Consider the following 26,731-nt stretch of genomic DNA (forward strand, 5'->3'; position numbering starts at 1 on the left):
CTACAAGACAAAGCACAGCAATGCCAATCCCCATGGTGTACCCTCAATTTCACAATGAAAATCAGGGATTCCTATGCCGGAGTGGGTGGAGTAAAGTACAGTCTCCTGGTGTGCTCTGATGTACAACAAACAGCAAGGTCAACACAATCCAGACACAAGTGTGCTACAAGAAAGTGGGAATGTGAAGTACATGCAAGCAGATGGCTGGCTACAGGCTACAGTGTAAGTCAAAGATGCATATATGCTTAGATCAGGGTCATTCCATATCAAGTGATCCAATTTTTTTACCTCGTGTCATCCAATTTTCTTAATATTTTGCACACTTGTTGAATGATGAAAACTAAATTTAAAATTTTATTTTTTTATCTCATCCCGTTTTTGAGTTATGAGGGTTTGAAATTTCAAATAAAAATGAGAATTTTGGCCTTGCCAGACAACACAAAAACCATAAAAGCTCAGCCCAGAATTGAGTTATTTCAAAACTAAAAATGTCAATCTCTTCAGAATTTCATGGGCTTTAATATGGTATGTCACATGATGGACTTACTTTAAATTTTAAAGATACAAAATTTAAATTTTTTAAAAATGGTTTAAAAAATTAATATGATTTAACATTTCCAAAAAATGTATTGATTATTTAATATTTCTAAGAGCTGCCTGCAAAATTTCATCTTGTAATCTGAATGGGATCAGTTTTTAAAAAATATTTTGTACATACATGTCTGCCTTACTGAGTTTTATTTAAGATAAATGGGTCTTCTTGGGAGTAAAATATAACAGAATAAACAAGACTTGAACTATATCAGTTACTTCAGACATTTCTTTAGAAAGTTATTCAGTTAAAAGGTATCTGAAAAGCTAGTCAGGCTTTTCTTTTAAAAATGTGTTCCAAAGCCGAGTGACAGCTTGCTATTGCATGATAGGATTAATGCTTGTTAGTAATGTACTTCATTTCATGAGCATTACAACAAAGTCCCCATTGAGACAAGTTTTACTTATTCACACATACTGTACATGACACATCATAAAAAAGAAAGAACAAGTCCATGCCCTGCTGGGTTCACAATCAAGCACAAAGCAATACAAGGGAGACACAGGGGCAGACATGGGAAACAGAAGCAGGAATATATGGAAAAAATCTATGCAATCAGTGCAGCTATATGTACTAGGCTTTGCTGAAGCAGCCGGGGGGGATTGGGATTTGCGCCAAGAGCTTCATGGAGATCAGTAATTACTGTCCAACTTTCTTGGAAGAAAAATAAAGTTCACCACTACAGATCCGATTCTGCAACATACAGATATAAAGGTGCATTATCAATTTGTATGGAGCAATATTGAGGCCAGATAGGAAGGCCTGCCAAAGCCACCCCCCCCCGAAGGTGAATGTAGATCTTTTGTTGGGGCATACCCCACAATCACCTGCAACACCCAAGAGTTGTATGATATGAGGGGTTACTTAGCAGATAAAGGAAGTGCTCCCTATGCTGCAAAACGTTAATATGATGGGATGATTAGCTGCTTGTGCGTAAAATCGTGGTCCCTCAGAGTTTGTGCAACTCCACAAACCTCTGTGTGTGACAGAGCTCCTCAAACATGTCTGCCCTAGTCACTTGTAGATTCCGACAGTGGTTGTTTGCGGAAGCGCTTCCAGCATAGAAGCTCCTTAACGGAAACGCGTCTTCTGGACTCACGACGTGGCAGCTTCCGGCGAAGAATGGGTCTCCCTATGGGAGCTTCTGACACCTCCCCGCTGTTCTCGCTGGACGTGTCCCTGATCCCTCCCTCTTCCCTGCTAGTTCCTGCTTTAGCTGCTGCGTCTCTCTCCGCATTCATGAGACCTTCCTCCAGAGACCCATCTCTCCCCCTGCTGGTCCCTGCTTTCGCTGCTGACTCCCTCCCAACCTCTGTGAGCCCTTCCACCACCTGTCCCTCCGATGGCAGTTCCCTGACAGTTAAGTACATTTTCTCTGCTCTAGACAAACAAAACTAACAAAACTAACAAAACTAACACACACATCCAAGCACTCAGAAGCTCCACACATTTAACGAGGGCCTCTACCTATTATATTCAATATTCAATATTATATCCAATAATATTCTTGTCCTCCCACTGCTTCTGTACTCCATGCCTTATGCAACATGCAAAGCCAAGAGCAACTGGTCAGCAATTTGACCACACTAAACAGTATCTGTCCTCAACAAAGCCACAGTAGGGAACACAGGACTGTGGCAGCAATCTATCCTTTCTGCCTAGGCAGTAAAAAGATTAACCATATATTTTAATGATCTTGCATTATCACAGGCTACGGCCATCCTCTTCTTATCCTTTCCCAAGCTGGAGCTGGCAGAATTTGACATGAACCAAATCTGTCAAAGAACTCAAGACAGACACGTGGGTCCTAATGTGAAAAAGGGAGGGGAGGGGGGGGAGAAGAACCATGCCACTCCATTCAGTTCCAAACAATGATAAATAATTCAGGACGAGAAATGCCGCAATACAGAACACACAGAAGGGTTTAAAAATAGAACATGCTGAAGCCAAAGGAGGAGACAGAGAGCATGAAAGTACCATATAGGAACAAGGATCTGTGTCAACAAATCAGAAACCACCAGATGCTGTGATCATGACAGAGCTGACTGCTGCCAGATTGCAGTGATCACGACATCCTGTTGTCACCCAACACACTGTGCATTTTATTTTATTTTTTGCTTCTAAGCTGGTTCTTCCTACTGGAATTCTCCAAGTAATTATGAAACAAGTATCAATGAAGGTTTAAAAAAAAAAAAAAGATTGGCTCTTCTTGCTAACCATTTGAAATTATCTAATTGTCAGATGCCAAATGCTAGAGAAAGGTATTAGGAACAGGAGCAATCTCAGGCCCAAGGGCAATCCAGGCCCCCTCCCTGCCAGATTATGTCCCTCAACACCAGCCCTGCTCCATGCCCTCCTTGGGTGAGACTTCAATGCACCCTACAACTGTAATAACACCTTTTGATTGGTATGTTATAGAAAGCTCTGCGACTTTTGTGTATGTGGCTGGAGTGCATAGCTCACGGCTCAATACAAATTGATAATGCACATTTGTGGCTCAGCCCAGATTTGCCTTTGACCCATTCAATACTGGCATGAAATCCCCAGAGGACTGCCCAAGAGGGAAATGGTTCAGGCACAGAAAGGTTTCCCACCTCTGCATTAGAAGAATAACACTTTGCCCCTGCCATTCATACTCTAGCTAAAGGCTCATAATTTGTACATCCATTATCTTTTGCAAAATGTTATGTGCATAAAAGCAGGCACTCGGAAAACAGAGGAGAGTTCTGAGTGGAAGCAATCAGGGCTCTGGCTTTGCCTTTTCTGTTGTATGATGACAACAATTTTTGAATGATTCTTCCTCAAGCAATTATGTATTTCTTTAGAACGTATGTATGTGTCTCAAAATCAGGGACAAGGAAGGTAACTATTCAAGGTCTAATGTGCCAAAGCAACAAACAATTAAAGGAACCAGCATAATTGTTTAGGTATGTGGACGATCATACAGCTAGAACCATTCCTGCCTTTTTGTTCTTTATTCATATACCCTTATACCTTATACCTTAAATATACCTTATTTACCCATAACACCTTTATGTTATGTTTAACTTAGTCCAAGTGATTCTTGTTCTTTCACATCCAGCATGCTATCGAACCAATATTGAGTCAGCTAATTACATGACCAAGGGGACAGGGTCCCAACCCTAGACGTTGGCTCACTCTCCTGCTTTGATATATGCTCCCTTTGTCAAACAGGAAATTAGGCCATATCTGACCTGAAAGAATCCCAGGAATCTACTGGAAGGAGGATCATACAACTGATCACGCAACACTGAAAACGAACATGGGCAAATCCTAAGTACTCCTCCTGCAACTGCACCCTGCAGGAATCTGTTTCTGCACGGGGAGATGAGGAGTCTGTTACTTGGTACACTGCAAATCAGAGAGGCCAGTTGTACATCAGCAAGTACTAAGCACAATCAGAGATATGCAGGCTTACTTTGCCTGTGGTTTGGCTCCTAAATCAGCAATAGGAAACTGGAAGTTATTTCTGACTTCACCAAAAAAGACATTCCCTGGCGAAGAAAATGCAGGGTTCTTGTACAAGCAGATGACTGTGCTAAGAGGTTAAAGTTCTCCTTTTCCCTGCAAACAAGAATTTTAAAAATGTTAACAGTACTAATAATGTGTATCTCATATTGAAGTGAGAATCCTAGGGAATGGGGGGGGGAGCATGCCATGCCCTAGATTTGAGCTGAAAGTGAACAAAACTGTTTCTCAGTCTTAATCACCAAAGAAGACATAAAGCACTGCAAGGCATCACTGGTCCACTTCTCCAGTATTGAGTATTCAGTATTCATGGAAGCCTCAGCTGTAATCAGTCAAGTCACTGTTCCAGTTTTAATGGAGTGCTCTCTGTTATCTTGCCTAGCTATGATGACAATATAAAGCTGTCACATTTTTACCTCTAAAACATGGAACACTAATGTCTAATATAGTGTAGTGTGCCCTAAAATAAAGTCAAAGCTGAATAGTGTTGCATCTGAGAACTGTAGAAGTTATATCAGTATTTTGATTTTTAGTTAAGAATTCTGCCCATGATGCATGCAATGGCAGACTGAGAGGGCATAGCAAAACAAACAAAAAACAAAAAAAACCCTCAGGCAGGAAGCTGAAGTAGGAACCCTCAAAGCTCTGGTGAATGGGGGGGGGGGGAGAATGTTGTCCTTTCCTGAAATCTTCTCCTTTCCAACAAGTGGCAGAATGTGGGAATTTTTTCAAGCAGGGAAACTATGAGAGCCTCTCTTTAGCCTAAAGAAAGGTAGTTCACCTATTGACTTCTGCCTTCTTGTAGAAGCGAGCTGGTTAAAAGGGAGTAGGGAATCCACAACACACTTTTAGATTCTCAGGGAAAATATAAATGAAATTATGATGTCTGAGGAATTAGGAACATCCTACTAGCTCCCAACATCAAGCATGCTATAAAAGATGCTTCTAGATTACCATTTTTTTCTTTTATGTTGCATTTTTGTTCTAATTATATTGTTTTAATATTGTGCACAGCTTAGAGGTTTTTAAAATATTAAGTGGTTTACAAATGCTTTTAAGTAAAACAAATAAAATGAAGTGATGTGTTAGAGAGACAATTTAATTGCCATCTCCTCGTCCAAACAAGTCACAATACTGGAGATAGCTCACTCAGTTGGTTAGACTTGTGGTGCTGATAATCCCAAGGCCACAGGCTCGATCGTCTTATCGTATTCCTGCATTGCAGTGGGTTAGACAAGATGGTCCTCAAGGTCCCTTCCAACGCTACAGTTCTATGATTTTATGATTATCCCTCGGTCCCCAGAGGTTGTTGGACTACAACCGCCATTATCACTGACCATTAGCTAAGCTGACTGGGAAGGAGAGAATTTGTAGTCAGACAGTAGATTTTATTGTTTATAGCCAATGGCCATCACAGTACAGTATGAGCCCAAATCAAACAACTACAAAACAAAATGTATGACATCCACCAGACCAGGACAAATCTACAATGCCCAGAAATTAAAAACATTCCTTCTAGTCAGCATTCCTAGGGGTTGGCCCTTGCACTGAATTTGCAGACAAGCAACATCTGAAGACCTCTGAAATATTGCCCAAGGGATGACAAACCAGTCTTGAATTCATGAACATGTTGAAAACTATGATATTATGCAGGGAACAGGACTGGAGGTGGAGGGGGAAAGTGTCACATCAGAAAGAAAAGGAGATTAGTCTGAAAAAAACAGAGAGGAAGCAGTTGTCCCAGACAGAGTGTATGATTATTTCATGTGTTTCTATACCACATTTAGTCACCAAGTCACCTCAAATCATTTCACATAAGATTAGTTTGTGTACAGCAGATAGTGCAAAGGCAATGATGAGGAAGTGAAAGATATGGGTCTCATACAAATCCCACTTCTTGTCTTCAGAAGAGAAAGTTCACTAATGAATCAAACATCTAAGCAGAGAGGAAAACTTTATAGAGATGAAGGTCTCCAGCAGGTGCCTCCATCATCTGAGGTGAGACAGTTTGCTACCAACTTCTCAGTACTGTAGTGGCAACCCAGTTACAGAACACTCTCCTCGGAGAGGTCTGGCTAGCACCTACCTTTTTGTTCTTAATGTGCCAAGCAAAATTTTATTTTCCCCAACTTTGATACAATCTTAATTTTGTTGTTTTTATACAATTTTTAGAATTTTGTGGCTTTTAGTGTACTATGCTTTTTTGTAATTACAGTTTTAATTATTTTATTATTCTTTGTAAATCTAGGGATATGATTGAAGGGGATATCGACAACAGAACAAACAAACAGCTGCAACATTATGCACAATTATTAGGAAGAAAGCACAACTGAATTCAGTGGGTCACTTCTACACAAACATGCACAGACTCTGTCTAGATGAATCCAAAAATGCTCTCTGGACCACTAGAGGCACCCATGTGTTGCATGTAGGAAACATTAAGTTTTCCCCATGTAGATTTCTGTTCAAAAATCTCTTGGTTCCCGATGTAATGTTGCACAGAAGCTCATGCATTTTAATTCAATCCAAGCCTTCCATTCTCTTTTTTACATTCACTGAAACGTGGTGGAATCCCCAGAGACTGGTCACTCTCACCGTTTTTTAAGCAACAAATTCATTGGAAGCCCAGCACTTGCCAAAAGCAACTTGTACTCCTTGAACTGTTTGCTCGCTTCAAAAGACTGCAGTTACAACAAATGGCCAGTAGGAAGTATATTTATTATGCTTTTAAAAAATAAAAGCTCTCTCTTTGCCAAGCACCTGGCAGTTTGTGCACAATGGGGTTCCCCTGACTATAGTTCCCTATGAATGACAATTATGGCCTCTTGCGCTGCCTGCCCCCCCACTTGGGTGACTGAAAGTGAAACAGGATTTCTGTCTTTACAACGTTTCACAGAAAAGGAACATTCTGAACGTTTCAAACACTAGAGCAGGAGGACTGGGCAGAACAATGTTGCATTTCATCTTTACAATCCCAAACTGTTGCCTCTTAAGTAAATTCTTACACAATTTTACAACTTGGACTCAAACTGGAGGCTTTCATGGTATTTGCTTACAAAATCAGAGGTCATGTGCAGAATGTTTTTGACACTATATTACAAATACAAACAGATGTGAACTTTATAGCAATCTGAATTACACAGTTGTTGTCAGAGCTGCTTGAAGATCCTAGCTCACAGAGGATCACGCTAGCCAGCGATCATTTAGTAAAAGTCTTTATTGAATTACAGTTTCCATTCTCACGCTGCTGCGCGCAACTCTACGTCTAGTAGCTGTATCGACGAAGCTCCGTCTGAGTCTCCGCCCCGTGCGCACCAACTTAATATCCTAGCCCTGCTCCACCTTTTCCGCCTGACTGTCCTCCTCTGGGTCCCTCTACCCCCCGGGGCTTCTTCCTTCCGGGATTCTTCTGACGCTGACCCGGACCCTCCTGCCTCCTTGCGCCGGGCTTTAGGACCTGGCTCCCTTTCCGGGCTGCTTACTGCGCCGCCTTCCTCTGCATTTGAACTTGGCGCGCGCGCCCAACCTTCCACTTTCCTCTTAACCGTTTCTTCGCTCCCCGATGGAGGTGTGGCCACTCCTGACTCATGCCCTCCCTCCTGTGGTGAGCTGCCAGCGCTTGCCCCCTGGCTCCCTTCCTCTTCCCTGCTCTCTGGCGGTGACGCTGGTCCCGATTTCCAACTGCTCTCCTCTGAGTCCCCTCTGGCTCTATCTTCCTGGGGTGCCCCCCTAGACTCCCCCCCTGCCCTGGCCACTGGTGCTCCTTTCTGTGAATCCTCTGATTCACTGGAAAGACTCGGAGATCTCGGGTCGTCGTCATCACTCATCTTTTCTTCTGCCTCCTCCCCTTCGCTCTCTGTTTCCTCCCTTGCCCTTGCCTCTGCTCCTAAACCCCTGACATCCATCCCCCCCTCGAAGCCCCCCATTCCCCCCTCCCCTCCTTCCGGTGCTGGAGCTGGGGTGTGCTGTTGCAAAGGGACGAACGTCGGATATCGTTCGCTTCCCGTGGCGGGCCTCCATCTGAAGTCTCGCGGGTCTTCCTCCCTGCTCTCGTCGACGACGGTCACCTCCGCTTCCATCTCTGTGCCGCCGTGCTCGAAACCAGGGTCGTCCCCGAAAACGTCCATGTCCGTCTCTCCCTCACTTCCTCCTGGCGGCGTTGCTCGTCCTGGGCCTTCCAGCCACCTTCTGCGGAACTGCTCCTCTGGTCTATCGTCCCACCAATACGAGGGTTCTGATGCAGATCCCGAGGGTGACCCCTCCGGGGAACGGACGTCTTGTGTCGGGTCCTCGTCCGAGTCGAACCCCCGGAAAGTGCTGGCCGAAAGCGTGGGCGTGAAAAGCCAGTCGTCGAAAAAGTCTGCTGGCATAGGTCTATGTGGGAAGAGGGCATGAAACTCGTCTTTGAGTAGAGGTTCGTCCAAGGCGTAGCCCGGCACCCAGCTGTTCGCACTGGCCAGGGTGCCCTCCTTGGCGAGAAAGTATTCTACCCCCTCTTCCCCCCATCTGGAGTCCAAAATCTCCGTGACGTCATTGATGCGCTCCTTCTGTGCCACTCCCGCGTGCCCCGTTCTGTCTCTGACCAGACTCGGCGCCGTTCCGGGTTCCTGGAACCTGTGCGGTGCCTTGTAGGGAGTGAGCACCGATCTGTGGAACACCGGATGCATTCTGGAACCCTCCGGAAGTGCCAGTCTGAAAGCTACCGGGTTGACCTGCTCTTCGACTTGGTAGGGTCCCAGTTGTTTATGCCCTAGTTTCTTCTTGGCCAACGACCTGGCCGGCACTGCGTGGGCTGCTAACCAGACCCAGTCCCCCACGTGGAGCTCTTCGCCAACCCTTCTGTGCCTGTCCGCTTGTACCTTGTATGCGTGTTTGGCCAGCTCCAGGTGGCGCCTCAGCTGATCGTGGACTTCCTGCAGCTCCGACGCGAACGCATCTGCTGTCTGCGGCTCCCCCTCCCCCATTCTTTCCAGTCCCGGGAAGGTTCTGGGGTGCCTCCCGTTGTTGGCGAAGAACGGCGTGACCCCCGTGGACACGTGCTTCGTGTTGTTGTAGGCGAACTCGGCAAGCGGCAGGTAATCCACCCACGTCGCAGGCTGTTGATTCGCATAGCATCTCAGGTACTGCTGCATGATGGCATTGACCCGCTCCGCTTGCCCGTTGGTCTGCGGGTGTCTCGCCGACGCCAGGTTGATCTTGACGTTTAGGAAGCCCATCAGCTTCTGCCAGAAATTCGAGATGAACTGCCGCCCGCGGTCGGACAGAATAGACCGTGGCAGACCGTGAACCTTGAACACGTGGTCTATGAACAGTTTGGCGGTTTGCTCCGCCGTGGCCACCTTCGCACACGGAATGAAATGTGCCATCTTGGAAAACAGGTCCACCACCACCAGCCCTGCCGTCTTGCCCCTCGAGCTGGGCAGATCTGTGACAAAGTCCAGAGCCACCCTTTCCCAAGGTTCGACCGGAGTTTGCAGCGGTTCCAACAGTCCTGCCGGCGGTCTGTGCACTGGTTTGGCCCTCTGGCAGGTGTCACACCTCGCCACGTAGTCTGCGACCTCCCCTCTCATTCCAGGCCACCAGAAATCCCTGGCTACTAATTCCACCGTCTTCTCCTTGCCAAAGTGCCCGGCCGTGGGCGCGTCGTGCAGCTGCTGCAGCACCTTGGCGCGAAGGTCGTCTCCCGGCACGTAGATGGCCCCTTTACGGATGAGCAATCCATCTCGTAGCTGGAAACCGTCGGCCGCAGCCTTGCCCCTTTGCACCTCTGCCATCTTTGCTTGCGCGAAGGAGTCATCCTGCAACGCTCGTCGCACCGCCTCCAGGTCCACGGTGGCCGCGGCGCACGCCCATACTGTTGGTGCGAAGATGTGCATGGCGGCCGCTGGCGTTGCGTCCTCCAGATACTGTGGCTTACGGGAGAGGGCGTCCGCCATGATGTTAGTGTCCCCCGGGACATACTCTATGCGGAAGTCGAAGTTCGCAAAAAACTCAGCCCAACGTATCTGCCTCTGGTTTAGGAACTGTGCCGTGCGCCAGTGCTCCAGATTCTTGTGGTCCGTGCAAACCTGCACCGTGTGCTTGGCGCCGATCAGGAAGTGCCTCCACGCTTTGAACGCTGCATGAATGGCCAGCAACTCCCTGTCCCAGATGGTGTAGTTCTGCTCGGACTTGCTGAGCTTCCTGGAGTAAAACGCTCCCGGCCGCCACACCCCCTGCTGGTCCTTTTGCAGCAGGACCGCCCCCACGGCTCTGTCCGAGGCGTCTGTCTCCACCCTCATCGGCCTGCTGGGGTTGACGTGAAGCAGCTGCTCTTCCGACGCGAAGAGACGCTTGAGTGCCTGAAAGGACTGCTCCGCCTCCTCTGTCCAAACGAACTTCTTTTTCTTGGAGCTAAGCGTGTCTGTGATGGCCGCTGTCTGCATAGCGAAGCCCTTGATAAACTTGCGATAGAAGTTCGCAAAGCCGACAAACCTTTGGACCTCTTTTCGGTTGCGTGGACTCTCCCAATCCAATACCGCTCGAACCTTGGCGCTGTCCATGGCGAGCCCCTTGTCAGACAACTTGTAGCCCAGAAAATCCACCTCCGTCACGTCAAATTGGCACTTCTCCAGCTTGGCGTAGAGCCTATGTTGCTTTAGTCTGGTCAGCACTTCCTTGACGTGTCTGTCATGCTCCTGCTGCGATTCCGAAAAGATCAGGATGTCATCTAAGAAACAGACGCACGTCTTGTAGAGAAGTCCCGCCAACACGTGATGCATGAAAGCTTGAAAAACGTGGGAGCCATTTTGCAATCCAAAAGGCATAACTCTGTATTCGTAGGTACCCAGTGGCGTGAACATGGCCGTCTTCCACTCATCTCCCTCCCGCATGCGAATGAGGTTGTACGCCCCTCGCAGGTCTAACTTGGTGAACACTTTTCCCTTCCGCACCTTCGCCAGGAGGTCGTCGATTCGTGGCATGGGGAAGTCCGACGGCTTGGTCCCATTGTTTAAAATGCGATAGTCCACGACCAGTCTTTTTTGGGGCGTGTCTCGCTTTTTAACAAAGAATACAGGACTGCCCCCCGCTGCCTTGGACTCTCGGATGAAACCGCGCTCCAAATTATGATCTAAGAACTCTTTGAGTTCCTGCAGCTCGTCCTCTGACATGGAATACAGCTTCCCTTTGGGCAGCGCCGCCCCCGGCAGCAGGTCAATTTTGCAGTCATATGGTCTGTGAGGGGGTAGCCTGTCCGCCTCCTTCTCGCAGAAAACTTCCAAAAATTCTGCGTACTTGTGGGGAATCGCTTGCAGCGTGCCTAGCTGCAGCTGTGACTCCTCTTGCTCCCCTTCCTGCTGGGGCATGATGCAGTGTTCAGCACAAAAGGAAGAGCCGAAGGTCAGCTGCCTCTGGTACCAAGCCAGCGCCGGGCTGTGCTTGTCCAGCCAACTCATGCCCAATACAATGGGCGTGTCCGATAGCTGAGTGACGTTGAAGCTGATGATTTCCCTGTGATTCCCAAGTCGCATCACCATTGGCGGCGTCTGCTTCACCACTTGCCCCCCTAGCAACTCCCTTCCATCCACCGTGACAACCTGCAGGGGCAGCGTGGCAGGCAGCAACTGTATAGCGTGCTTGTCGACAAACTCCTGCCCTATAAAGTCCGCGTTGCTGCCCGAGTCGATGGTAATTGGCACGTCCATGGTGATTCCATTGGGCAGCTGGAGAGATGCGGTGAGCCTCACCACTGGTTTGGGCGGGAGGGGGTTCACGGGCTGTAAAATCTCTGGGGACTGCTTCACTGACATGTCTGGCTGGGCCCCAGTGCCTCTTCCTCCAGCCAGACATCGTCGTTTCCCTGCTGTGGTTCTCCTTGCTGCGTTGCTGCAGTCACCATTGCTGAGGCTGCAGTGAGCTTGTGGAGCCTCTGGGGACACTCTTTCGCCATATGCCCTGGCTCCTCACAGACGTAACACTTCCTGTTCCCTCTAGGAGGCTTCGCTTTCACTGCTGCCGGTGCTAGGGCTCTGGTTGCTGACTGAGCCCTTGCACCTCCAACCTCCATAGGTTCGGCTCCTCCTCCTGGCGGAGGCGTGGATTGCGCCCGCGCTGCTTCTCTGGGAAGGAAGGAGGGGCCCCTGGCTGATTCGCGCCCTCCACGCCCTTCGTCCCTGCTCCACGGACGTTCTTCCAGCCTCACCCCCACTGCCAGTGCCCTCTGAACGACCTCCTGGGTGGTTCGGGGTCTCTCCCCCCTCGCGATCTCATCTTTAATCAAGCTGTGCAACCCCTCCCAAAAGAGGTCTCTTACAGGGGCCGAATCTCTGTCCCATTCCAGGGCACTGACCAAGGCGAAAAAGCGGGCATGGTACTGTCTGACGCTGGCCCTCCCTTGTCTTAGCCCATGCACCTCCTTCCGGGCAAGATCCACGTCAATACTTGATAAAAAACACCCATCCATCGCTTTAATAAAGGCATCTGCATTCTGGAGCGCCGGATCCTTATCCCTCCATAAATTGCGTAGCCATGCTTTAGCATCCCCATGCAAATGGGCCATGATGAATCCCACTCTCTCTTGCTCATCTCTAAAGTCTTTATGCAGCAGTTGCAGTGCGCACAGTACGTCTGCTCTAAAGTTGGGATACTGTTGCAGGTTCCCATCGAAGTGAGAGACCAGCCCGCCTGTTCGTCTCGCCAACCCAATTCCCTCCTGCCGGGGTGTCTGCTTCGTCAGCACGTCTAACCTGATCTGGAGATCCCTGCAGGCGGCAGCTGCCTCCTCCTCTCTCTTCCTGGATGCGAGAGCCTCGGCATTCAGTTGTGCCACTGCTTTTCTGAGTTCCTCTATCTGCTGCTCAGCCGTCATGTCGTCTGCTGTTCGTGAGCTCACTAGTAGGCACCTGTTTCTCTCCCCTCCTCGGGGCTGTAGATGCCCACAATTTTGAGACGGAGCTTACTGTCAGAGCTGCTTGAAGATCCTAGCTCACAGAGGATCACGCTAGCCAGCGATCATTTAGTAAAAGTCTTTATTGAATTAGTTTCCATTCTCACGCTGCTGCGCGCAACTCTACGTCTAGTAGCTAGATCGACGAAGCTCCGTCTGAGTCTCCGCCCCGTGCGCACCAACTTAATATCCTAGCCCTGCTCCACCTTTTCCGCCTGACTGTCCTCCTCTGGGTCCCTCTACCCCCCGGGGCTTCTTCCTTCCGGGATTCTTCTGACGCTGACCCGGACCCTCCTGCCTCCTTGCGCCGGGCTTTAGGACCTGGCTCCCTTTCCGGGCTGCTTACTGCGCCGCCTTCCTCTGCATTTGAACTTGGCGCGCGCGCCCAACCTTCCACTTTCCTCTTAACCGTTTCTTCGCTCCCCGATGGAGGTGTGGCCACTCCTGACTCATGCCCTCCCTCCTGTGGTGAGCTGCCAGCGCTTGCCCCCTGGCTCCCTTCCTCTTCCCTGCTCTCTGGCGGTGACGCTGGTCCCGATTTCCAACTGCTCTCCTCTGAGTCCCCTCTGGCTCTATCTTCCTGGGGTGCCCCCCTAGACTCCCCCCTTGCCCTGGCCACTGGTGCTCCTTTCTGTGAATCCTCTGATTCACTGGAAAGACTCGGAGATCTCGGGTCGTCGTCATCACTCATCTTTTCTTCTGCCTCCTCCCCTTCGCTCTCTGTTTCCTCCCTTGCCCTTGCCTCTGCTCCTAAACCCCTGACAGTTGTGTTGTCACTTTATTCCACTAATATTACAGGGCTGAAAGTACCTTTTCTCTCTCTCTCTCTTTATTGCATTAAAGGATAAGTAAATGCCCTCAGAAGTGCAGCAGAAAACAAAAAATGATTTACTTTAGAAGTATTAATAGGATTTTAAAGCAAACTATAAAAGCAGCTTACAAAATCATTCAAATGGCAATCCACATTTAGTTTTAAATTAGCTCTTGAAGTAGTTAGGCACCTAGGAGTATGGGAGATTATTATTAAATTAGCAGCAGTCAATGATGACCTATTCTCAAACTGCCCCTTCTCTGAAAAAAAAAATATTTGGTCACATTCCCTCCTGGTAGATCATTCACATCTTTTGTCCTTGCTTCTTCACAGGATGCCTTTTTCCAATGTTCCTTTTGCAAGTATAAACTTCTTATGTATTTTGTATTCTCATTTTGTATTTTTCTGTTTTGAACAGCCCTCGGATCCTCAAATGAAGGATATCATACAAATTTCATTAATCTTAATACAGTGGACGCTCGGGTTGCGAATGTGATCCATGCGGGATGCACGTTTGCAACCCGCGTCTGCACACGCACGGGTTGCGATTCGGCGCTTCTGCGCATGCACGACTGCCGAAACCCGGAAGTAACCCGTTCCGGTACTTTCGGGTTTCAGCAGTCTGCAACCTGAAAAAACGGAACCTGAAGCAGATGCAACATGAGGTATGACTGTAATAATAATAATAAAATTTTATTTGTATCCTGCCCTCCCCGGCCAAGGATCATAATCATCATCATCATCATCATCATCATCTGCTGTTGCTGCTGCTGCCTCCCCAATAACGGTAATAAGGCTTTCCTAAATGTTCCTCAAATCTGTGAACACATTACTAGAGTCACCAGTCTGTGAAACTGTGGACACCAAGGACTCCACCATCACAGTACCAAGCCTGTAGTCTGACAAAGCCAGGCATGGAGATCTTATAAATTAAAAGAGAGGATTGGAATATTGCTGCCTGAAGTGCACACATGCAACTCAGGTTGTGTGTGCTCAACTGGAATAGACATAAATAGGTATTTTAAACTAAATCTTCCACAATACCAATGGGGAACTGAGATTCTACATTTCTAAAGCCGTATGCACTCTGGTTATTACTCAATAATCTTCAGTAATCCACATTCACAAACTGTGGTCTTCCACTTCTAAAACTGTGATGACTTCCTCCACCCCATTAAACTGAAGAGAGACATCTCATTTAATGGGTGATTTCCTCCACTCATATTTAAGTTATTGTAACATAAATTGTATTTTAATATAATCAGTTAAAAGTGAGATTATTTGCTTCTCCACACATTTATCTCTATGCTTGTAGTCAAGGTCAGGGTAGGTGTAATGCTTCTGCCAGCTTGTTAATATCAACAGGAACAAAATGATAGGCACACAATACTCTCAGTGTTTTTGGATCTGGAATACACGTGGTTTGTTGTTGTAGAAATCATAGGTTCTGAAAGCATTGGTTTCAAGAAAATAATGAGAACTCATTCTCAAGCCCTGTCTGTTTTCAGAGTTCAAACAACTTTTTGCTACGTCCCGGTCTATCCCCTCCCCAGGAAAAGGCTTCCTTTAAATCCATAGTGGAGAGTTTGATAACAATCAAGTGTCTTACCAAGTTTATTAACATTTGAACAATAGCTTCATTCTTAACAAAGGAAATTTTATAGAGCTTTCAAGTATACAGAGAGAAACTTTAACAAGAAAACTCCTGGACTCCAGTTAAATCAATTGGAGACTGAAAGCAGGGAGGACTATAAAAATTAATAACGAATAGCAAATAAACATAGATTTTGGAAATTGTGTCAGGCTTCAATTTCTTTAAGTTGGCTTAAGAATAACTGAAATTTGTTAAAGCAGAGCCCGGTGTAGCATTTTAAAGGCTAACATACAGACTGTAGCACAAGCTTTTGTGAAAGAAAAACCACTTCCAGCTGATGCATGAAGTGTTATTCTTAGTTGGCAGGGGTGTGTGAGAGTTGGGGTGTTTGGGGGGAAACCACACAGGAACAAATAGAAAAGTGGGGGAGAGAATGCTATTACCTAGATAGACATGTGACATTACTAAATGGAGCACTAAGGAAAAAGAAATCAGTTCAACAGAGGGAAATCAGAGTGGACATGACCCTCACACAACTGATGAAACAAGATGAATGGTGTATGTGAAAATATAAAGGAGAATTACTTTCATTTATTAGGTAGCCACTCCCAGGCTCTACTGAGCTCAAGTTCCAGAGAGTGCCGAATCTGCAAATGAATGCCAACTGGCAGCTCCTATTCTGGAGACTCCCTTTCAAATCTTGCTTAAGTATGGCAACTTTCTAGTTTGATTCAGGGAGACTGACACTCCTCCATTGTTTTCTGAGTGTTACAATTCTTAATGTCTAATTTGTGCCCACTTAACCCTCTTGACTGGAGTCAGTACATTTTAGTCAATGCAAACGGCAAGAGTGTATTGCTGGCAAATGATGACAACTCTTGCATTAGAAAATGTGCAGGTGAAAAAGCTCTTGATGGTGTGACTGCTGTTGAGTCACATTATAGAGTCCCTTGACTAGATATGGGGTAGACGGTAGACAGCAGACACGTGCATTTGTACAGCTGTGCAGAAGGCCAACTGTTGCTCAGAAGCTAAAGCTTCAGCTTGGAGTGGCCTATGTGTATTGATAGATGCTAAAGAAAAAGGAGATGTCTCCCTGCCAGATTTGAGATTATATTACGAGGCATTCTGCCTATGCTGGTTGGAGGAGTGGTTGTTATTAAAGAATTCACATATTTTAGACTTAGAAGGACGTTAAATCTTGCTCTGCGTAGGTGGGGGTTGTAAAGGAGGCCATCACTTTAAAATTACTGAAGCAAAGGGAAGTTGGACTTCAAAGAGTACCTTCCCCCATATGAACTAACCAAATCAGCTGACACCAACTCCTTCATTGGCCACATACAATCCAGGAAGGCATTTTTGGTGGCAACTCCTAGAAATTTTGGTTTAAGGAGAAGACAGTCACACTTTGTTAACAACCAAACCACTCCTGAAATAAAGCTACCGAAAGTTTGCATCATGAGCTTTGTCAATGACACAGAAATGTGGCTTATGGCATTTGGATGCAAGTTTAATTTGGATGAAAGACACAAAAGCTTTCTTTCTTCCCCAGTGCTTGCAGAGACTGGATATTATCTGTCTTGACTCTTGCTAAAATTCCAGGAGATCTCAATTCCAAAGCTGTACTAGTGTCTAAATTTAGCAAGGTAATGGAAACATTTGGAAGGAAAGTAATTCATTTTAATATCTGCACTTTTATGTTGCCAGGCAGCTAATTTCTGGGTGATCTTAAAGCACTGAGCCAGAAAGAGAAGAAAGCAACTGGGACATAAGCACACAGTAGATTATAAACTAGTATCGCTGCTAATTATTCTAATTATGATACAGTGGTACCTCAGGTTACATATGCTTCAGGTTACATATGCTTCAGGTTACAGACTCTGATAAACCAGAAATAGTGCTTCAGGTTAAGAACTTTGCTTCAGGATGAGAACAGAAATCGTGCTCCAGCGGCGCGGCGGCAGCAGGAGGCCCCATTAGCTAAAGTGGTGCTTCAGATTAAGAACAGTTTCAGGTTAAGAACGGACCTCTGGAACGAATTAAGTACTTAATCCAAGGTACCACTGTACTCCTATCTCGAACGGGGCTATAGTTAAAAGAGGAGTTTGGGATCAAGATTTAGAAGTTATGTGCCACCATTGCAAAAGAAAATTAAAACAACAAAAGCACAGGCACTGCCTGGCAAAAAAATTAATACTGCATCCTCAGAATCCCAACTCTTTTTATACTTGTTAACAACAACACTTAACATTTTTATAGCACTTTCAAATACATTGGGGATGGGTTGACCTAACAAGCCCCATCAGCACAAGTCCTTCAAAAGTACTTCCACTTGTACAACAAAGCTTTCCCCCCTCTCCCATCCGGTATGCCCCCCCCCCGTTAAGTTATTTGCCCTGGCAGCCATCAGTCAACAGATATAATGAGGTGTATTTGCAACCAAAAAAAAAGGAGAGTGGGAAAGGCTAATGTTCTGCCTTTTGACTTGCCTGACACGTCCAGCAGGGATAGTCAATGTGATGCTCTCCAGATATTGTTGGACTGTAACTCCCATAATCCCTGACCACTGGCCATATTGGATGGGCTGATGGGAGCTGCAATCCTCAATGTCTAGAAAGCACCACATTCTCTTTCCACGCAGACAAAGAATAGTGTGATGGCATTAGAACAAAATGTGAGCAAGAAGCAGCACATGAAGAAAGACAACAGGCATGCAGTTTGACACTTATTGTACTGTTTGGGGACAACTGCGACTTTTTGCATGTAAGAGGTAAATTCCTTTTGTATTGTGTCTATTAGGCTGTGAACTATGAGCAGGAACTGTATTATAATTTTAATATCTCTACAGTACTTAGGAAACTTTGGCTGCTTTATAAGTGAGAAATGATAACAACAACATGAACTCCACATAGTTTATGCATAGTCCCAATCACAAAGTCAAGAACTCTTGTTGATATCCCAGCTTTATTTCTTTTTCTCCCTTTGTTCATACAATCAAGTATAAATGAAGATCAAATGAATTACTGTATATACTTGAGTATAAGCCGACTTATACTCGAGTGAGGGTCACACTTACCCAGGGGTCAGCAAACTTTTCCAAACGTTCCAAGGGGGCTTGGCTGGCACAAGGGGGGGGGCCAGTACCGGCGCCTTTTTGGGAGACAACCCGAATATAAGCCGAGGCACCTAATTTTACCACAAAAAACTAGGAAAACCTACTGACTCGAGTATAAGCTTAGGGTGGAAAATGCCCACCTCTGCCACTCGTACGAGTATATACGGTAAGCTGCTGCTTTCCCCCCAAATCCTAGTAAAGGTAAAGGGACCCCTGACCATTAGGTCCAGTCATGGCCGACATTGGGGTTGTGGCGCTCATCTCGCTTTACTGGCCGAGGGAGCCAGCATACAGATCATGTGGCCAGCATGACTAAGCCGCTTCTGGGGAACCAGAGCAGCACACGGAAACATTGTTTACCTTCCCACCGCAGTGGTACCTATTTATCTACTTGCACTTTGACGTGCTTTCAAACTGCTAGGTTAGCAGGAGTCCCAAAATCCTACTTAACCTTAAAACTGCAACCTATAGCAGAGACTTAATGTGGCTACAATCCCTTTTGGGTTTGAATCTTCATGCTGATCTTATGCCTGTAGCATCCTACCTGCTCATTAGACACCTTTGTTGTTTTTTCTTCCCCACAGGAACTTTTGGGAGCAAGTACATTGGTGATAAAGGGATGCAGGTGGCACTGTGGGTAAGTGCCTAGGACTTGCCGATCGTACGGTCGGCGGTTCGAATCCCCGCGGCGGGGTGAGCTCCCATCTTTCGGTCCCAACTCCTGCCCACCTAGCAGTTCGAAAGCACACTTAAGTGCAAGTAGATAAATAGGTACCGCTTTATAGCGGGAAGGTAAACGGTGTTTCCGTGTGCTGCGCTGGTGCTGGCACGCCAGAGCAGCTTCGTCACGCTGGCCACATGACCCGGAAGTGTCTGCGGACAGCGCTGGCCCCCGGCCTCTTAAGTGAGATGGGCGCACAACCCTAGAGTCGGACACGACTGGCCCGTACGGGCAGGGGTACCTTTACCTTTACATTGGTGATAGGCTCCGTGCAGTACATCCGTGAACAAGTAGCTGCTCTTGTGTCAACTCAACCTCTTCTCCAACACAACTATATAGCCTGGCAAGATTTACTCTGCGCGCAACAGACCAGACGGGGCATAACCGGGAGAGTGTGTGTGTGTGTTTTAAGGAGAGCCAAACTACAGACAAGCAGTCATGTTATTGGAGGTGCAAGACGGGCCTCGGCCACCCGGTCGCAGGGACTTTCTCCTTCTGCCTGATAGGGGGCCCGGTTCGCTGACCGGCCTCCGCCGAAGCCCTCGCCTCTTCTCCCCCTGCCCAGGCCTCTCGGCTCCTCCTCTTGCCTCCAACCAGCCATGACCACTGCATGTCTCATTCATCCGCAGTGCCAGAGAGCGACGTTCGCCACGCTGCTCGTTTGTAGAAGCTGTTTGAAGATGTCGCGTTGAACTAAAACACAGAGGAAGGGGCTCCCGCTGGCAGCTGCGCCATGTCCCTGCCTCCTACCTACTGCAGCCCCCCCCCCGACTCCAGCTCCAGAATGTGCAGCAGCCGACCCTGGGGTCTCCCAAAAAGGCGCCGCACCTCCCCTTGCGCCAGCCAAGCCCCCTCGGAAAGGTTGGGGAAATTTGCTGACCCTTGGGTAAGTGGGACCCTCACACGAGTGTAAGCCGAGGGGAGCTTTTTCAGCATAAAAAACGTGCTGAAAAAGTCGGCCTATAATTGAGTATACACGGTATATATGGTATGTTTTTAAATAAGAACTAATTAATTTTTCCCCCATGGCTAAATTCTTCTCATTTGAGTGTTAACCATTTTAGAAAAAAAGATAAGCTTATTGCACTCAACTTGCATTATCAGTTGCAGCATGTAATTGGCTGTGTTCATGAAAACAACAAGAATAATATGTTAAACTATCAATGAAAAATATATTTCAAATTAGTTGCAGACCTTCAGAGCTCAAGTCAGATTTTCAATGTGATCATGGTATCTTTACAACAAATGCAACTAAAAATGAATGAAGGAGGATTTGGTATTCCAAATCTGGAGTTATATCACCATGCTTTCTTATTGTCAAGTATAAAATACTGGAAGCCCACAATTGGTATTAATTTTCTGTTCAGGGGAACTTTAGAATATACATACATAGCATATTTGGTTTGATGGACTCTGGAAGCAATTAGAATCTTTCAGTTAGAAAGATATGCAATATAATGTTTAATAAAAATAGATTTGACTCCTTTTCCCATGCTAAATTGACCTTGACATTTGGAATGCATTTATACAAAATATAGTGGGTTAAAAATAAACATACCGTATTTTTCGCCCTATAGGACACACTTTTCCCCCTCCAAAAATGAAGGGGAAATGTGTGTGCGTCCTATGGGGCGAATGCAGGCTTTCACTGAAGCCTGGAGAGCGAGAGGCATCGGTGCGCACCGACCCCTCTCGCTCTCCAGGCTTCAGGAAGCTATCCGCAAGCCTTGCAAGCCCGGTAGGAGTTCCCGCGGGCTCACAGGCTTGCAGGCAGCAGCCTGCAGCCCCGGCGAGTGTCCGCAAGCCTTGCGCACCCGACAGGTGGTCCCGCCGCGCGCGCGAGGCTTGGGGCGGCAGCCTGTCGCCCGAAGCACAGGGAGCCCTCCGGAGGGTGCCCCGTGCTTTGGGCAGGTGTGCGTAAGGCTTGGGGCGGCAGCCGCGGTGGGTGGGATTTTTTTTATTCATTTCCCCCCCAAAAAACGATGTGTATCCTATGCGCCGGTGCGCCCTATAGGACGAAAAATACGGTATATGTATTTGGAAAATAATATACGTTAGATAAGTATATATGGAAAGAAATTGTTAACTTCTATAATGATATAGTAAAACTTCTCTTTTATGTTGTTCAATTAAACGGTTCTCTTTTTTAAGACAGATTTCCACTGAAGCCCTTGGTACTGAACCAATTCATTCACCTCTCCACAGGTGCTGATGAAAAGAACCAGTTAGATGTGTCCTGCCATTGCTACAAATAGCTGCAACTCTTTGAGAACTAGTTTTCTGTGTGATGCTGCTGCTCTCTCTGTGCGTGCCTCTCTGTGTGTTTAACTCTTTCCCGTCCAAGTTACTTGCTTCCTTGCTCCCGTGATCAAGCTCTCATGTGTGTGTGATGCTTGGAGTCCCTTGTTAGCTGTCTGTGGCACTATGCTGCTGCAAGTGGGAGGAAACTCCCTGCCCCCCAACCCACAACACAAGCAGTGGTGGCCTATGAGACCTTGCGGTGGTGACGGGAGCTGGTGGAGTAGCAGCAGCCATCTGTGGGGCCTTGTGGCGGCGATGGGAGGTGGTGGCAGTAGCGGCAGCAGCCTTCAAGGCCTCAAGGTGGCAACAGCAGCCTGTGAGGCCTCGCAGCAGCAGCAGAAGCTGTCAGTGGTGGTCACCTGCAAGGCCTTGCAGTGGCACAGGCAGCAGCAGCCTGTGAGGCCTTGTGATGGCAGCGGTAGGTGGTGGCAGTACTGGTGACACCCTGTGAAGCCTGGCGGCGGTGGCACAACAGGAGATGAACTTGACTAAGCTAGGTGAACCACAGCTCCAATCAGGTCTAGCAGCTTATGTCATAGAATCATAGAATCATAGAGTTGGAAGAGACCACAAGGGCCATCGAGTCCAACCCCCTGCCAAGCAGGAAACACCATCAGAGCACTCCTGACATATGGTTGTCAAGCCTCTGCTTAAAGACCTCCAAAGTAGGAGACTCCACCACACTCCTTGGCAGCAAATTCCACTGTCAAACAGCTCTTACTGTCAGGAAGTTCTTCCTAATGTTTAGGTGGAATCTTCTTTCTTGTAGTTTGGATCCATTGCTCCGTGTCCGCTTCTCCGGAGCAGCAGAAAACAACCTTTCTCCCTCCTCTATGTGACATCCTTTTATATATTTGAACATGGCTATCATATCACCCCTTAACCTCCTCTTCTCCAGGCTAAACATGCCCAGCTCCCTTAGCCGTTCCTCATAAGGCATCGTTTCCAGGCCTTTGACCATTTTGGTTGCCCTCCTCTGGACACGTTCCAGTTGGTCAGTGTCCTTCTTGAATTGTGGTGCCCAGAACTGGACACAGTACTCCAGGTGTGGTCTGACCAGAGCAGAATACAGTGGCACTATTACTTCCCTTGATCTAGATGCTATACTCCTATTGATGCAGCCCAGAATTGCATTGGCTTTTTTAGCTGCCGCGTCACACTGTTGGCTCATGTCAAGTTTGTGGTCAACCAAGACTCCTAGATCCTTTTCACATGTACTGCTCTCAAGCCAGGTGTCACCCATCTTGTATTTGTGCCTCTCATTTTTTTTGCCCAAGTGCAATACTTTACATTTCTCCCTGTTAAAATTCATCTTGTTTATTTTTGCCCAGTTCTCTAATCTGTCAAGGTCGTTCTGAAGTGTGATCCTGTCCTCTGGGGTGTTAGCCACCCCTCCCAGTTTGGTGTCATCTGCAAATTTGATCAGGATGCCCTTGAGTCCATCATCCAAGTCGTTGATAAAGATGTTGAATAAGACCGGGCCCAAGACAGAACCCTGTGGCACCCCACTAGTCACTCTTCTCCAGGATGAAGAGGAACCATTGATGAGCACCCTTTGGGTTCGGTCAGTCAGCCAGTTACAAATCCACTGAGTGGTAGCATAGTCAAGACCGCATTTTACCAGCTTCTTTACAAGAATATCATGGGGCACCTTGTCAAATGCCTTGCTGAAATCAAGGTAGGCTACATCCACTGCGTTCCCTTCATCTACCAGGCTTGTAATTCTGTCAAAAAACGAGATCAGGTTAGTCTGACATGACTTATTTTTCAGAAATCCATGCTGACTATTGGTGATCACAGCATTCCTTTCTAGGTGCTCACAGACTGTTTGCTTAATGATCTGCTCCAGAATCTTCCCTGCTATTGATGTCAGACTGACTGGGCGGTAATTATTTGGGTCCTCTCTTTTCCCCTTTTTGAAAATAGGGACAACATTTGCCCTCCTCCAGTCTGCCGGGACTTCGCCTGTTCTCCAGGAATTCTCAAAGATGACTGCCAGTGGTTCTGAGATCACATCTGCCAGTTCTTTTAATACTCTTGGATGCAGTTCATCTGGCCCTGGAGACTTGAATACATCTAAACTAGCCAAATATTCTTGTACTATCTCCTTAGTTATTCTGGGCTGTGTTTCCTTTGCTGAATCATTTGCTCCAAATTCTTCAGGTCGGGCATTGTTTTCTTTATCGGAGAAGACTGAGGCAAAGAAGGCATTGAGTAGTTCAGCCCTTTCTGTGTCCCCTGTTTGCATTTCACCATCTTCTCCTCTGAGTGATCCCATTGTTTCTTTGTTCTTCCTTTTGCTACGAACATACCCATAAAAGCCTTTTTTTTTTGTTGCTTTTAACCTCTCTAGCAAGCCTGAGTTCATTCTGTGCTTTAGCTTTTCTGACTTTGTGTCTACACGTGCTGGCTATTTGTTTGAATTCCTCTTTGGTGGTTTCCCCCCTTTTCCATTTTTTGTACACATCCTTTTTTAATCTTAATTCAGTTAAAAGTTCTTTAGATAGCCACCCTGGCTTCTTTAGGCACCTTCCATGTTTCCGTCTCATTGGTATTGCCTGACGTTGTGCTTTTACTATCTCCCTCTTAACAAACTCCCAGCCATCATGAACTCCCTTTCCTTTTAGTATTGTTGTCCATGGGATCTCACCCAGCACTTCCCTAAGTTTTATGAAGTCGGCTTTCTTAAAGTCAAGAAATTGAGTCCTAGTATGCTTGGCTGCTCCTTTCCGCTGTATAGTAAACTTCAGAAGAGCATGATCACTCGCGCCTAATGATCCTTCCACTTCAACTCCACTAACCAGGTCATCAACATTGGTTAGGACCAGATCTAAAATGGCTGTTCCTCTTGTTGCTTCTCCCACTTTCTGGACAATGAAGTTGTCTGCAAGGCCAGTGAGGAATCTGTTTGACCTTATGCTCTTGGCTGAGTTTGACGTCCAACAAATATCCGGGTAATTAAAGTCCCCCATTACTACTATCTCCCTTCCTTTTGCATGCTTGGCCATCTGTTCCAGGAAGGCATCATCTATGTCCTCCGTTTGGCTTGGGGATCTATAGTAAACTCCCACAATGAGGTCTCTGTTATTCTTCTCTCCCTTAATTTTGACCCAAATGCTCTCACTTTGGCTTTGAGGATCTAAATCTTGGATCTCTTCACAGGTATACACATCCCTGACATATAACGCCACTCCTCCTCCTTTCTTGTCTGGTCTGTTTCTCTGAAATAGATTGTATCCCCCCATTATTACATTCCAATCGTGGGACTTATCCCACCAGGTTTCAGTGATGCCTATTATGTCATATTTAGTTTGCTGTACCAAGAGCTCAAGCTCATCTTGTTTATTTCCCATGCTTTGCGCATTAGTGTACAGACATTGAAGTCCATTAATCATTCCCCCGTGTCTCTTATTTAAGGATTTTTTCCTCCCACCACTAGGTCCGCGTGCTGTTTGCTCCATTTGGTCTATGACATTTGGATGATCATCTTCATTAATTGATAGACTCCTACCTTCAGGAGCACTGTCTCCCTCCCCCACATTAGTCAGTTTAAAGCCCTCCTGATGAGGTTTCTGAGATTTCTGGCAAAAACATTTCTCCCAACCGTTGTGAGGTGCAGCCCATCACTTGCCAGAAGTCCATCTTCAAGAAACTGCAGTCCGTGATCTAAGAATCCAAACCGTTCCTGTTTACACCATTTGCGAAGCCAGCTGTTCACTTCCACTATTTTCCCCTCTCTCCCTGGGCCACATTGTTCAACTGGGAGGACAGATGAGATGACAATTTGTGCATTTAGTTGCTTCAATTTCCTGCCGAGAGCCTCGTAGTCTCTTTTGATCTTCTGGAGGCTATTGCTTGCAGTGTCATTGGTTCCCACATGAACCAAGAGGAAGGGGTATTTGTCAGTGGGTTTTATGATTCCTTGCAGTCGTTCAGTTACATCTTGGATCTTAGCCCTGGGGAGACAGCACACTTCCCGAGACATCTTGTCAGGCCCACAGATCACTGCTTCTGTTCCCCTCAGTAGGGAATCCCCTATCACCACTACACGCCTCCTCTTGGGTTTGGTCGGGGTTCTTCCGTGAGCTGTCCGTTCCAAGGTCGCCTGCACATTCCCTGAGGACTGACTTTGCTGCTCGTCTTCATATACCTGATCGACTGTAATGAGGGAGAGATCCTCAAATGGAGTCTGCTCTTCGTCTTCCATGCTAGGGGAGAGGACCTCAAAGCGATTGTGTATTTCTAAGCAATCAGAGTGAACCCTGGGCCTCCTACTTCTTTGAGTCACGTTTCTCCATATATCTGGCTCCTGTGTTGGTGAACTAGACTCCTTCTCAGGGGAGTCCCCTGTCTCCTCCTTGGTGGAGACGGTGTGCTCTGTTGCTTCCAAGAAGAGCTCCAGCTCTCTAATTCTTTGGAGCGTAGCTACACGTTCCTCCAGTTGCTGGACTTTGTCTTTTAAGAGGGCAATCAACATGCAATTGCTGCAGGTAAAGCTGCTTGCAACCTTTGGCAAGATGGCAAACATTGCGCAGGAATCGCAGGCGACTGCAGCTGTTCCCTCCCCTTCCATCTTGAGATCGTGTCGTTGGGGTTGGCTACAGAGGTCCTCCATCATAAAAAGCTTGAAGACAGGACAAATAACTTCCCCCCCCCACAAAAAAACACCTAGATCTCCCCCAACAAACGTTTGAGACTAGCTCCCCTAAATCTAAAAGATGGATCTAACTGTGCGCGCCGCTAGGCGCGCGCCGCTGCCCTGCAAACTCTGATAAGCTCCTCCCACAGCTAATCCCCTGCCTCAACAGAAACCCTGCCCCCTCTGACCTTTACACAGGGAAAACAGCAATCAGCCACAAAGAAACACACAGACACAAGAAAACCCTTTTTGCTCCTTCTTCAACTGATGCCCTGCAAACTCTGATAAGCTCCTCCCACAGCTAATCCCCTGCCTCAACAGAAACCCTGCCCCCTCTGACCTTTACACAGGGAAAACAGCAATCAGCCACAAAGAAACACACAGACACAAGAAAACCCTTTTTGCTCCTTCTTCAACTGATGCCCTGCAAACTTGTCTATAGTTCAAATTTCAATTTGCATCCCTTTAATTCCTAAACCAATTAGGGGCACCTTGCAATTTTCAATCTATTTCCATCACTTTTAATAGGCAGCAATAGGCCTT

At 46.9% G+C, this 26,731-nt stretch overlaps 1 protein-coding gene across 7 annotated transcripts in view; it reads right to left on the bottom strand.

The window, feature by feature from the left end:
• R3HDM2 (R3H domain containing 2) overlaps positions 1-26,731 on the bottom strand; it is a 155,282-nt gene that overhangs the window by 114,421 nt on the left and 14,130 nt on the right. The gene's annotated exons all lie outside the window — the stretch shown is intronic.

The sequence above is a fragment of the Podarcis vaucheri genome, assembly GCF_965113315.1.
Source record: "Podarcis vaucheri genome assembly, chromosome: 2".
In the NCBI taxonomy this organism is placed as follows: domain Eukaryota; kingdom Metazoa; phylum Chordata; class Lepidosauria; order Squamata; family Lacertidae; genus Podarcis; species Podarcis vaucheri.